The sequence below is a fragment of the Perca fluviatilis genome, chromosome 18 (genome assembly GCF_010015445.1).
Source record: "Perca fluviatilis chromosome 18, GENO_Pfluv_1.0, whole genome shotgun sequence".
Classification (NCBI taxonomy): domain Eukaryota; kingdom Metazoa; phylum Chordata; class Actinopteri; order Perciformes; family Percidae; genus Perca; species Perca fluviatilis.
The window spans coordinates 9,085,399-9,100,067 of NC_053129.1; the positions used below are offsets into that span (position 1 = coordinate 9,085,399).

General features: G+C 40.1%; 1 long non-coding RNA gene across 1 annotated transcript; it reads right to left on the bottom strand.

Annotated features, from left to right (window-relative positions):
- Positions 1–12,972: 12,972 nt before the first annotated feature.
- LOC120546288 lies at positions 12,973–13,928 on the bottom strand. The gene is made up of 2 exons (XR_005636853.1): positions 13,731–13,928; positions 12,973–13,189 (listed from the first exon to the last, which is right to left on the bottom strand). It is a non-coding gene; the product is annotated as an uncharacterized LOC120546288 (long non-coding RNA).
- Between the last annotated feature and the right edge of the window lie 741 nt (positions 13,929–14,669).

Genomic DNA, 14,669 nt, shown 5'->3' on the forward strand with positions numbered 1-14,669 from the left:
AGAAATATTTTTGCTAAAAAAGCAGAGCAAATCTGGAGGAAGACTTCTGCAGCATCTATTATTTATACATGAATTCTCTATTCCATCCAAAAGTGAAAGGTATTAAGCAAAACAATGTCATAAATCCAGTGTTGTAGTACTTGAGATCGGTCTTGGTCTCGAGACCGGTCTCAAGACAACTTTTGGAAGTTCTAGGTCTCGTCTCGGTCTCAGATAAAGAGGAGTCTGGATTTTATTTCAACACCGGTCAAGATCACAACTGCAGGGATATCACCAAATTGCCCGTGCATTGTCCGATTTATGTGTTGACATCCTTACTGTGATTGGATGTAAAGCCTTCTGCTTCAGATGCAACCAATAACTTGATTTCTTTCTAATTTGAAACGTGTTACTGTTAACTAGGTTTGGGCATCGTTTCCAATTCCGATTCTTCCTTTTGATTCCAATTCTTTGAGGGGTGGAGTTGAAACGGGTTATATGCTTGTTTCACCAATAAGAGGAAAGTTTTATTATGATTCAATGGTGATTTACAGTTTTACCGTGCTTTTTCAACGTAAAATAAAGCCAGACTCAAGAGCGCCACGTACTGTGTTCCGTGGCTGCAACACAACTAGAGTGCTGCGGATCGGGGAGCGTCCAACAGAGCAGTAACCGAGCCCGGCCCAAGCCCGACAGGCATTAAGATATTTCTGTCCGAGCCCAATTCGAGCCCGACGCAGTTAAAATCTCATTTCTTTTTCTCATACTAATGACACATACCTACGTTTGTTTGTGTGGAAAGCCGGCTTTTATTAAGCAACTGTAGGGCATTCGGAAATGTCATCAGCGCACACGGGAGCAGCACACATGGGGCAACAAGCGCACGTTAATAAGTTGTTTAATTTAAAATGTTCAATGCCTTATCGCACCGATGTGACCGAGCCCGACCCGAACCCCATTTCTAAATATCTGTCCAAACCCGGCCCGGCCCGTCAGGTCCTGATGGGCTCGGTTCAGGTATCCATCCTCTAAACACAAACCAGTGGTCAAACCAGCTCATTTCATTAAAATTATCAGACATTGTTGCGCAAGAGACGTCTGTAACAAGGTTTTCTTGTTACAGACGACAACAGACAACAGGTTTTCTTGTTACAGACGACAACGGCAGACGCTTAACGTCTTGCGATTTTAAGTCCTCCACAACGAAATACAGTTACTAATTACACCGTTTAGCTGTATTTTAACCGGACCTGTCTGGCAGCAGTTTCTCCGTTGTTTGCAAAACTTTCCTCCGCTCCGTTAGCTAACGTCTAGGTATTTGTTGTGCTAACGGCTAGTTAGCCTGCCTGCTAGCGGGAGTTAAAGCGAACCACTCAGGATTTTGCCTCCTGGGAAATCGAATCTATTCCATATTTTGGTAGCAGTAACGAGCTATCCACAGCTTGCTAATACAAGCAGGAGCACCTGCATTGTATTTCGACTTGTGAAGGTTTTAGGTTTTAGGAGAGGCCTCCATCAACGTTGCTACTAGCTAAACTAGCAAGAACGATGCCCCCTCAGCTGTTCACCTGGCTGTGACCGTGCCTCCTGTTCAGCCAGAAGATAGTGGAACTTGAAGCCAAGAATATCGACTCTCCACCAGATCAAGGCAAGTGAAGAGTTCTCGACTCCATTATCATTGGAAGTCCCCACACACACACTGACGGATGTTTGATTCCACTGTGCCCTGCACTACTCTCACCCCACACGCACTAATACAACCTCTGTCCCTGTTGCTCTCCGCTCTGCCGAGGATAGCCAGCTCTGCCGACCAGCTCCACTCCACACCAACCTGAGCATGGCGTGTAAGCAAGCACCAGAGCAGGCGGTCAGGACACGCTCAGCCCCAGCAACCCTACAACTAGAAAACCGCTACAGCATTCTGACGAACGACGAGGAGTTCCCTTCTCTGCAACGTCCCACGCAGCTCATCCTGGTCCAGCCACACAGTCGACGCCCAGCTGAGGGCGGACTCTCCCCCTCGGACTCATCAACCTCCACGCTGGTCATCGGAAGCTCCATGGTAAGAGACCTCCACATTCCCCCCTTTACCTAGCGGTCCCTCCAAGGTCTACTGCTTCCCGGTGCCAAGGTCCGTGACATCCAGCACAAACTTCCGCATCCTCGCCCACGCCAAGGTCGACAACATCATCGTGCATGTGGGCACAAACGACATCAGAGAGGCGCATCACTCAGAAGACCACCCCCCCCCCCTGATCACAGGAAAACGGATTGTCATCTCTGGCTCTACCCACCCAGAAGGGAGAGATACGCTGGCACACCTGCTGAACCACTCTGCACCGAGCATCCCTATGCACACCACCTGGGAAGAACGCGCGTCCCACCCAACCACACTACTACAACATAACACCACACTAAACAAAAATTATGTTGAAAATACACATCAAATGACTAAACTACTATTGAATCTATACAAGTTACATAACAACAACTAATAACATTATACGTACTACAATTATAACAACAAAACACACAAAGGTGAATAGAAAACTAACAACCTAGAAAAAAACCACGCAATGATAGAAAAGAAAAGTTGATACTAATAACCGCCTAAAACACAGTAGAACGATAATCAAATTACTACTGCTACTAAACAGGCCATGAAAATATGTAGTCTAAATACTCCCATCATATTAAACAAATTCCTAGAGGCCAGGCCGGAGAGGCATACAATCCTGTTATAATCCTAAACCCAAACTGAATTATAACTCTTTAAACTTTCTAATCTCAACATCAACATGAAATCAGAACACCAATATTTTGTTTTACCTCCAGGCCTACTATCTGAATTCTCAGAGTTTTATCAAGTGTAGTCCTTAAATCAGACAAAGTACTTATTGTAGGTGATTTTAATATCCATGTGGACGTTACAGCAATACCTACTACTGCTTCAACACATTACTATTCAATGTTCAGTCAGACTGTGCACAAGCGGCCTTACCACCCTCACCTTGTGCTGGCATATGGTAGGATTGAGATTTAATATTCCGCGAAATTTGGTATTATCAGATCATTTTTAATTACTTTGAATTCTTGCTACCTGACCATACTAAACTAGATAAAGGCTTTTACACTAGATGCCTATCTGACAGTGCTATAGCTAAATTTAAGGAAGATATTACAACAGCATTTGACTCTATGTCGTGCCTTAGAATAACAGAGGACCTCTATGTTAACCTCAGTCCCTCGGTTGATGCATTTGTGGGACGGTGCTGCGACTTGCCAAACTGTCTATGAATTTACCGTTAACACTCACTACAATATATCAATATTCTCTATTAACAGTTATGTACCAGTATTTAAAATAGCTGTGATAAAACCTCTTCTAAAAAACCACCTGATCCTGAGGTCTTAGCAAACTATAGACCTATATCTAACCTTCCCTTTCTATCCAAGATCCTTGGAAGGTGGTGCTAATCAGTTATGTGATTTCTACATAGCAACAGTTATTTGATACTTTCAATCAGGATTTAGAAAGAACATAGACAGAGACGCACTGGTGAAAATTACTAACACCTTCTAACAGCTGAGACAAAGGACTGTCTCCATTCTTGTTTTACTAATCTTAGTGCTGCATTTGACACTATTGATCATACAATCCTGTTACAGAGATTAGAACACTTAGTGAATTAAAGAACTGACAAGATGGTAAGTCTTATTTCTCTGACGATCCCAATTTGTTAACATTAACGATAAACCCTCCAAGCACCAAAGTTAGCTCATGTCTCAGCTCAGTGCTTGGACCAATTCTATTTTCCTTATATATGCTTCCTCTAGGCCATATTATTAGGAACACTCAATTAATTATCACTGCTACGCGACGATACCCAATTATATCTGTCAATTAAGCCAGATGAAAGTGGTCAGTTAGCAAGACTCAAACGTGTGTTGAGGATATAAAATCCTGGATGACCCACAACTTCCTGATGTTAAACTCAGACAAAACGGAAGTTATTGTGATAGGACCAACGCACTGCCGAACTCGTTTTCGAAGATATAGCTACTCTGGATGGTATTGCCCTGGCCTCCAGCACTGCTGTCAGAAATTTGGGAGTTATTCTTGATCAGGATATATCCTTCAACGCCCATTTAAAACAAACCTCAAGAATAGCCTTTTTCCATCTCGTAACATTGCCAAAATTAGGAATATCCTGTCTCAGAATGATGCTGAAAAACTAGTCCATGCATTCGTTACTTCTAGATTAGATTACTGCAATTCCTTATTATCAGGTTGCCCAAATAAGTCCCTTAAGGCTCTCCAGCTGATCCAGAATGCTGCAGCACGTGTTCTGACGAGAACTAAGAGAAGAGATCATATTTCTCCTGTATTAGCTTCTCTGCATTGGCTTCCTGTGAAATCTAGGATCGAATTTAAAATCCTCCTCCTGACTTACAAAGCTCTAAATGGTCAAGCACCATCATACCTAGAAGAGCTCTTAGTACCTTATTGTCCCACTAGGGCACTGCGCTCCCGGAATGCGGGGCTACTCGTGGTTCCTAGAGTCTCTGGAAGTAACTGGGGGCCAGGGCCTTCAGCTATCAGGCTCCGCTTCTGTGGAACCAGCTTCCAGTCTGGGTTTGAGGGGCAGACACCGTGCAACATTCAAGAGTAAACTGAAAACCCTCCTCTTTACAAAGCTTATAGTTAGGGGTGAGAGTTGCAGCGTCCACAAACCCGCGCCCTCTTCTCCTCGTAGTTAGTTATGCTATTACAATTCTAGACTGCAGGGGAGGCTGTTTCCTTCCTATGACACACTGAGCTGCTCTCTCTTCTCTACTTGTTACTTCTGTATGATCTTCCCAGAATTGCTTGTTACTAATCTAGTCTGGGGAGTTTACTCCCGAGTCCTTATGTTTCTTCTTCGCGAGCTATGCTCTGTGATTCTCTACAAATCCGGCCCATCCTCTCATCTGCTGCATCTGCTGCATCCACCCATGCTCTGCAGACACGCTACATCCATAGCCCCTGCTGTGATGTTCCTATGCACAGAGTAGTCTGGATACGGTATAGGGGGACAGCACTACTCCAGTATGACACGATGTGCCCTGCTATGACATGAACTTCCCACGATAACCTTCGACATCACTGTGACCTTTAATGTGACTATTATCGCCACTGTTCATCACACCCCCAACCGACCCGTCAGACACCGCCTACCAAGAGTCTGGGTCTGCCGAGGGTTTCTTCCTAAAAGGGAGTTTTTCCTTGCCACTGTCGCGATAGCCACTGCTAATGCTTGCTCTTGATGGAATTACTGTAATTGTTGGGGTTTTGGAAATTACAGAGTGTGGTCTAGACCTACTCTATCTGTAAAGTGTCTCGAGATAACTTTTGTTATGATTTGATACTATAAATAAAATTGAATTGAAATTGAATTGAATTGAACAAGCGCCTGGCCGCTACGGAAACCAAAACTTGCGCATGTGAAAATTGGAAACGAAGATCGTAGTTAACCAAATCTTCCAATCAGTTCCAAATGATTCCAATTAGGAACCGGTTCTCGATTCCCAATCCCACTGTTAACCCGCTCTCCCTTCCCCCCTTAACACGCACTCCCAAGAAAGTGAATGTGGGAGACAGGAGAAGAAGCTCTGGCTGTCTGTCAGCCAAATCGTCAGTAACTCCAAAAGGAGTTTGTTTTCTATGACTTTTTTTTATGGGAATGTGGATCATTCAGATCAATTTGAGGAGTGCCTATGGTTAGCATTTTCCACGTTGTATTGTGTCTTGGTCTCAAACTCTCAAAGTCTTGGTCTTCTCGGTCTCGATACACTGCGGTCTTGGTGATGACTTGGTCTCGGTAATTTGGTCTTGACTGCATCAATCCATAAAAACTTCCCAAAGTACTCATAAGCATAATCCAACTCTGCTCATTACTCATTACTGTAGGTCCAAAACACCTACACCATTGTATTTCATATTTTTCATTTCTTAGAAACGTACCGATGTTTTATTGTTTCTTTTATAAAGTATTTTTATTTTATTTAGCATAGTGTTTTACAAAGTATACTATTTTATTGTATTTTTCATGTTATGTTAGTTTAGCTTTCTGGAGCTAGGCTCAAACGAATGTCACTGCATGTTGTCCTGTATGATTGTGTATTTGACACATTTGACAGGGGGGATGGGGGGTTATAACCCCCCCCTATAATCAAATCTGTTCAGTGCAAACCCCCCCCCCCCAAAAAAAGAAAAAATATAAATAAATATCTTACTTTACGTAAACAAAGACATTTGCACCATAAATTGATGCAGAAAAGGCACAAATTGTTGCAGAACAATTCACCAGAATGCAGAAAATGAAGTGTTTGATGCTTAAAATTTCAATTTTGCTCAAAAGTGCAGATGTCAGACCCATGTCAGACCCAATGTTGAACCCAAAGTTGCGCCCTTGATTTGACAAGTAAACGTGCTTTTGATTTGCTTCGATCCTCTTAAGTAGTCCTGACAAAATCAAGTTAAATTATTTAATTATTAGGTACTTTTGGTCAAACAACGGTCCCATTAGTCCCTGTTCACTCTGTATCACATCATGCCACTTCCCACAAGACCTCACCATTCTTCTCTAGTGCTATCAGTCCATTAGGGGTGTTTCAGGCAACTTTGATTCTGCTTTACCTCACTCTGCCAAAAACTCTTGCACAAGATTTCCATTTCCCTATTCCCCCTGAATGTTGTTGCCAGCTCCTTTGAACTTGAAAAGTGTTTGTGTAAGAATACACCCATTTTATCACCCTATGACTGTGCCAGTATAAAAAAAATTGAATACAATGTTTTTAGTAATGCTATCTTACATGGCTCTTATTATCGTTCTTAAATGTGTTTTTTTTTTCCTTACGGTGATTTTAATGCATTATCTTAATCAGTAACCCTGAAATATATTGATTTTTTCAAATTGGTGTGTATCTCTCTCAAGATGCTACATATTTTTACTTATTTAGACATCCAATCTAAGTAAGTAAAATGTATTTATATAGCTTTTCACAGATAAAAATGACAAAGGGCTTTACAAAAAAAAAGCAATATGATAAATATTAAAACACAGTGCACAATTAAAGTGTAGAAAGGTCAACCATAGGCTTGTTAAAGAAAAAAGTAGGTCTATTGTATTTATAACTCAGCTGTTGTGGATAGTGCATGCCCATTCAGTACCATTGTATTCATAACTCTGCACCTGTATAAACTCCATTCAAAATGCTCATTGCTGCACACTGATCCACTGTGCGTGAAGTTAATATGATGGCATCTACTGTCAACCCGTTCTCACTCGCCTGAAAAGCGACAACACAGGACTTTCACCCAGGAGACCGGGGTTAGTGTCTACTTCTTGTCCCGCATGTCACTTCGACAAACATTTTTTAACCCCACCCACACTTTTCCTAACCCTAACTGTCCCGTTCTTGTCCAGTGTGTCACTTAAACTTAGGTTTTCAACCCCACCCACAATCTTTCTAACCTTAACTAAGTGGTTTTACCCTGCATGTTGAAAATTGACGCCAAGGGGTCCCAAAGGCAGTAAGAATGTGTTTATGAGTTATTGTTAGTTAACTAACACATCATTTCTATGGACCGCAATTCACTCTCACTGTTCACTCATAGTTTGCACATTGTTTACAGTACAATTGGTCTCAAATTCCCAAATGGATTGTGTTACACACAGTTCAGCTAAACATAAGCTCATTATGGTGACATGTACAGTTTATACAAAGTAGGTTGTTATGAGTTATATCATGTATTAAATGCTAAACCAATGTAAAGTCTAACACTGGTACAGTGAATCAAGCCAATCAGCACTTCACACTTTTTTCATGAAATGCTTTTTTAGTTTGCTGTTGTGAATCTGACCGAAAACTTTGAAAAAAGTGTCTCCCATCTGTATCAGTTGGTATCATATATTTATATTATAAATTGTTACACTGTTTAACTCCCTGAAGATTTATCTGCGTGAACCTGCCCTGAACCAATCCTCAATTCCTCTGCAGCTTGGATATGAAGATATCAGTGCCTGTTTTCTGGGTAATGAAGTCCTTCAAACTTGAGAGAATTTCAAACTATGTCTCACAATGTTGCACCCTTGATGAAATCAATGTTTCAAAATCCCACGTTTTTTCCAAAACTCTCTTACGTGTTGCAAGCATATAGTAACTGCAATTTCAACTTAGAGGAGTACTAAGAAATGCAGTCACAGATGGGATAGGCAATATTGATATATTGATAACTTTATTAAAATGAATAAATAATAATGGGGCACCACCCTGCACCCTGGGACCAACAACTGCCCCGTGGATACAGTCTGTCTCCAAACAGGGAATGTCTCTCTACACTGTAGGTTACTTCCTTGCTGCTCATATTTGTTTGAAATTCATGTCAGGAACAAAATATATTACACAACCCGACAGGAAAAGACAAGCAGCCGTCCCAGTGTGCTCTGTAACCACATGTAGGTCAGAGCAATAGGGAGAAGTTTGTTCTACACAGGGGGGTTTAGGGAGGCCTTGCTGCGTGGGAAACCCGCTCAGACTCACAAATACACATGTATTGTATATATGCCACGAAGAGCGCATACTTTGGAATTTAGAGGAGCTGACTTCCCCATAGGTTATAGCTCTCCAGCTATGCCTTCAGTGAGCTTGTTATGAGACTAATCCAGGCAGTTGGTTCATTTCCCATCCAATTTCCCATTAAATATCAATTTACACTCTAAAAACTCCTGAGTTATTTCTTCAACCCAGTTTCTGGGTTATTTGTGTTGGGTTAAAATGATGGGTTATTTTTTCAGAGAGTATTTTCTGGGTTATAGGGTTCTCTCTCTCTCTCTCTCTCTCTCTCTATATGTATATATATATATATATATATATATATATATACATATATATATATATATATATAATGTATTTTTTGTTGGAGGGGTGTATTTTATGGAGTTATTATATTATCATGTCAACATAGTTTATAATATGAACAATCACACTTGTGTGTTGTGTACATTATGATAAAACAGTATCACCAGTATTTGTAGGAGAAATAAAGTGACACACCCTCTAAACATGGATATATTAACTAAGAAATAGAAGAAATAAGTTCATATATTAAACCCATGCCCCTATAACATACACATCAGTCTGCCAGAAATTCAGAAGAAGAGGAAGAAGAAACACCTCCTTCCCTCTCTACCCCCGTAGAAGAAGAATGCCCCCTCTCTCAGAGGAGGGGCGGGACTGTTGATACAACGTATGTACATATCGTCATTTCAGAGCGAAGGAACTACTCATCCCATAAACCACCGCACACTAGATGAGTAACTTACAGTTTTTTTCGATTGGTAAACGACAGTGGGCACAACTGGAGTCACATGTGCAAAACTCAAACTACAGTCTGCACTACCTACAGTCACCTGAGCTAAACAGTTCACATCACCTGCAAAACTCATTCAAAGCAACACAACTCTTAACACACGTCTCAAACAGTATGCACAGGCCTCACTGAGATAACACACTAGCATCAAACACCAATACAGAAATTACAAACTTTCTCATCTTTACAGTTTGAACGATTAGAGTGACTTGACACTACTCAACAGTTTATTTAAGGAAAAAATATAGATTGTATAGCATACCAATTTTTACATAAGGTAAACAAGAAGGAATGAAAATCAGCAGTTTTCTTCAATAAAGTATTTTGTCTCTAGTAATTTATGGAATTACTGGGGGAAAAAACTAAAAGTACATACGTAACAGTACCAAAGAATAGTGTGACTAATCCTGCCTCTCTCCAGCATCATGTGGCAAGTTTTCTTCATCACATTGGATGTCTTCATCATCTCTAAATACAAATGAATGTGGTGTTTCTATTGCTTTCACCTCCATTACTTTCTGAAAAACAGTAAGAACGCAGTTTTACTATTGTAAAGATATTGTGTTTTTCACTTTTTTTATAGCTGTGTACATAACCTCAGACATCTTACCTGGACATATTGGTATCTTTGCTCTTTTACCCGTTTCAGTACAGTGTATGATTGTTTCATTCTTATTTGGTGTTTGTATACAAAAAAAGACTTTCTGAGCTTTCTCTGTATAAATACCATATATGTTCACTAACTAGTCTAAAACAAGACACCTGCTTAGGCTTTCAGCTAAAATTGCAATCAGCAGTGTTTGATAGGCACCAGACTGAAATCTAATCAGTTTTGAATGTGTGGTTAACAGTTTTGACAGCAGTGTGTTAGCATTTGAACAATGTGCTGTAAATCTACAGTGTTTTGCACGTTGTGGTTAAAGTCATGGGATAAGTGTGTAGAGTTTTGAAAACTGTGTTCAAGCAATGAAAAATGAGCTAGAGTTTGGTCCACATGAACTGCTGCTGTGCAGACTGTAGTTAGAGTTTTGCACATGTGACTCCAGTTGTGCCCACTGTCGTTTAGCAATCGAAAAAAACTGTAGTATTTGAAGTAATGCAGGAAGCGTGCATTTAGTTTCCATGCTTATTGTGTTTCCACAACAATGTTAGTGAGTAAATCTACTGAAATGGCCACCACACCATAAAAGAGGAGTGGGATGCGTCAGATGAGAATGCAGAGGTTTAGTCAAGTATTTTATAGCTGAAAAAAAAACAAAAAAACATTGTCCATCTGTATGTCTTTGCCAAATTCAAACCAGTACAGTAAGTTGTTGGGCAGGGTCATCCCTTTTTTCCCATATCATTTTGGAGGAGCTAGTTATCTTATTTGTGACCCAACTCCTGAGTTGGAAAGGGGCCCAGGATCAACTAATTTCTGGGTTATTTCAACCCAGAAAATGGGGTTGTTCTTTTGACCCAGAAGTTGGGTTATTTTAACTACAATGTTGGGTTATTTTAACCAAAGATTTGGTAAGGTATTTAACCCAGAAGTTGGGTTATATTAACTACACTGTTGGGTTATTTTAACCCAATATTTGGGGCAAGTATTTAACCCAGAAGTTGAGTCAAAAAAAGTTACCCAATTTTCTGGGTTGAAATAACCCAGAAATTAGTTGGTCCCTTTTCAACCCAGGAGTTGGGTAAAAAATAACCCATAATGGGTTATGTTTGACCCAGGAGTTTTTAGAGTGTAGATGTCCTCCTTTACCATCCCATACTGTGGTGGCAACACAATTGTTCAGTTATTTTAAGTTGAAGTCACATAATAGTACATGAAATACATTAGTTTGTTTGGTTTAAAATTACTCTATTAGCACCTAGGCAATACACAGTTTTTACAACAAAGTTTAAATTGTTATGTTGCAATTTAGTTTTAATTTATATCAATTAATTTCTGTTTGTCTTTAAGTAACCTGGCTGCAGTTCTCTTCCTGGTTAGTCTCGCTTTGCCAGACCTTCTATGGAGCTAGAACAGTGACAGTAACCTGTGGTATTGAAAATAAAAATTGGCATTGAAACAACAAATATTGGTACTGAAAAATGTTGAACTGAAATATAAAACACAAACATCAAAAAGTAATAATCTCACAATGCTATTATTTTATTTCACTTTGACATTTGTTTGTATTATGATAGGTTTTTCAATGTCAATCTACATTTTTTCTTGATGTCTGACTTTTTTCAGTAACAGTTTTTTTTTTTACGCTGTCAGGATTTTTACAATGTCCCTGGTTTTCAGTTTCAACTTTCTGTCACTGTTTTGGCGTAGGGAGGAGGGGCCTGAGGGGAGGGACAAAGAGGGCGTGGCTTACAGGTAATTTGCATAGGCTACTGGGAGAGAAGGCAGCTCCACAGGCATCCACAGATCCATGTGTTATAACCACATATCTGCAATGGCTTCCACAAGTTCACCTGGAACCTCCAAATCTAGTAAGTCTGTTTATCTCTGCCATTTTTTTCACTTAGAAGCAGGCTGGTTTAGTGTTAACTTTTAATGTAGGCCTAAGCTGTGTTGTTTTGGCAGAGGTTAGAACTGTTCTCTTCATCCATGGTTAGCACACGTCAGCTAACTTGTGGCTAATTGTAGCTAAGTCTCCGGCTGGGGATGTCAATCTATCTTCTATAATCTAGTATTTATAATAACAGTAATTCGTGTCCTTTATAAGTCTAAGGCCAGTGTTATTGTTTTTGTTGCGAGGCTTGACTCGCTTGCGTCTCTCATTAAGCTCCGTCATGGATGTCTTAAGAGAACGAGCTCCGCTCTCTCTACCTGCCGACACAGGCACGGAACGTTAACGCCCCTCCCCCATAACTATCCTCCAATCACAAGTATAGCTGCTGACTGACAGGTTTCTAGGCAAATCACACAGGCAGAACGCGTTCACTGACATTTCCTAAAACTGGGAAAACACAGTTACTGAAAAACTGCCTTAACTGAACATAACGGTTAACATTATCATGTAAACCAGTCCAGTACAATATTTTATAACTGTTTAACTGATATTATCGGTTAAAGGTTTACTTGGACATAAATGTATAAATTTGTCTGTAAACAAAAACTAGTATGTCTGAGGTATTTCTGGCTTAAAGGCATAACCTTTACATTTCTCATCTGATTTCACTAAGTTGTGTATAATTACAGGCACCTTCGACTGGGAGGCAGTTTATGGAGAGACTGCTGAGAAGGCTTCAGGAAGTTCTGCAACATCAGCCTGTGGATTTTGACTATTTACACTTTTACACTGGTTTAAGTCATGAAATGGGACTTGTACCCTTTTGCATAGACCAGTACACATTAACCCTCATATGCATTATCATTGCATTTACTGTAATTTGTTATGAAATATAGAGTCAAATTCTTACTTGAATATATTTATTTGTTATTCATTGAAAAGGTACAGATTTAACTGTTTTGCTGGAGTCCATAGTATAAATGCATGTCATTTCAAAAACTGTTAAGGATTAAAATCAGTACTACATATAAAGTAGTAGTGGTATGTGTCATTTTAAACAACAAAATGGTTTTCCTGTGTTATCCTGCCATGTTTATGTGTGAAGAATCACATAGTTAAGTGCAGTCTTGCAAAGCTATCCGCCATTGTACTAGGAGTTAGTCACAGGGTAAATGGCTGCCCTCAGTTCTGCCATGGTCTGCAGCCTCAGAGGGCACTGGATGGGTGGTAAAAGTACTCCACTGGCAGACTCTTCTGTCACTCTGTCATGGTCCCCCTCCAAGAAAAGATCTTGTATATCCTGTATTTGACAAGTAATGTTATTAAAAGACTGCAGTTGCTTTTATAATACTTCACAAAACAATTACACTTTTTTTTGTAAATAAAATGCACACTTTAGGTGTGCATTTTATTTTTTATGCACATATGGCCATAATAAATATCCAAACAAAATAAAAAAAGAAGGTTTAATTCAACATTTTGAAGCTGCACAGGGTCCTGGAGAAGTCTGGTAAAGTGTCAAGGTCCCTCTGGAGGCGTGGTACAAATATATAGTGGTTTGGAGGGATCTAGCAGGTGACCCTCTTAAAGACTGACACATCAGTGCACTATTAATATCACTTTCAACCCCCAAGTGGGCTAGCTGATGTGGTATTAGCTAGCGTTAGCGCTTGTTCATGGGAGACTTAGCTACAATTAGCCACAAGTTAGCTGACGTGTGCTAACCATGGATGAACAGTTCTAACCTCTGCCAAAACAACACCGCTTAGGCCTACATTAAAAGTTAACACTAAACCAGCCTGCTTCTAAGTGAAAAAAATGGCAGAGAAAAACAGACTTACTTAGATTTGGAGGTTCCAGGTGAACTTGTGGAAGCCATTGCAGATATAGGTAATCTGTGAGGATGCCTGTGGAGGTGCAGTCTCTCACAGTATGCAAATCATATGCAAATTACCTGTAAACCACGCCCTCTTTGTCCCTCCCCTCAGGCCCCTCCTCCCTACGCCAAAACAGTGACAGAAAGTTGAAACTGAAAACCAGTGACATTGTAAAAATCCTGACAGCGTAAAAAAAAAAACTGTTACTGAAAAAAGTCAGACATCAAGAAAAAATGTAGATTGACATTGAAAAACCTATCATAATACAAACAAATGTCAAAGTGAAATAAAATAATAGCATTGTGAGATTATTACTTTTTGATGTTTGTGTTTTATATTTCAGTTCAACATTTTTCAGTACCAATATTTGTTGTTTCAATGCCAATTTTTATTTTCAATACTACAGGTTACTGTCACTGTTCTAGCTCCATAGAGAACTGCAGCCAGGTTACTTAAAGACAAACAGAAATTAATTGATATAAATTAAAACTAAATTGCAACATAACAATTTAAACTTTGTTGTAAAAACTGTGTATTGCCTAGGTGCTAATTTGTTGTTTCAATGCCAATTTTTATTTTCAATACCACAGGTTACTGTCACTGTTCTAGCTCCTCCATAACCTTCCTCCATACTGCTGCAGAAGAGGATCTGGCACATTCCAGGATGGGAGAAAAACGTGCTCTGGTTAATCGTCTTCGGCGGTGCTAAGCGCCGAGCCGGAGCCACGGTGCCGCTGCAAAATAGCCTCGGGAAGGAACTTGTTTTGGTGGAACATGTGTACGTTCAAAGGTTGTTTTAGTCGTACAACAGAAAACTCAGATTGGACAGATAGTCTAGCTAGCTGTCTGGATTTACCATTGCACAGATCAGGGGCGGATTGGCCATCTGGCAATTCTGGCAAA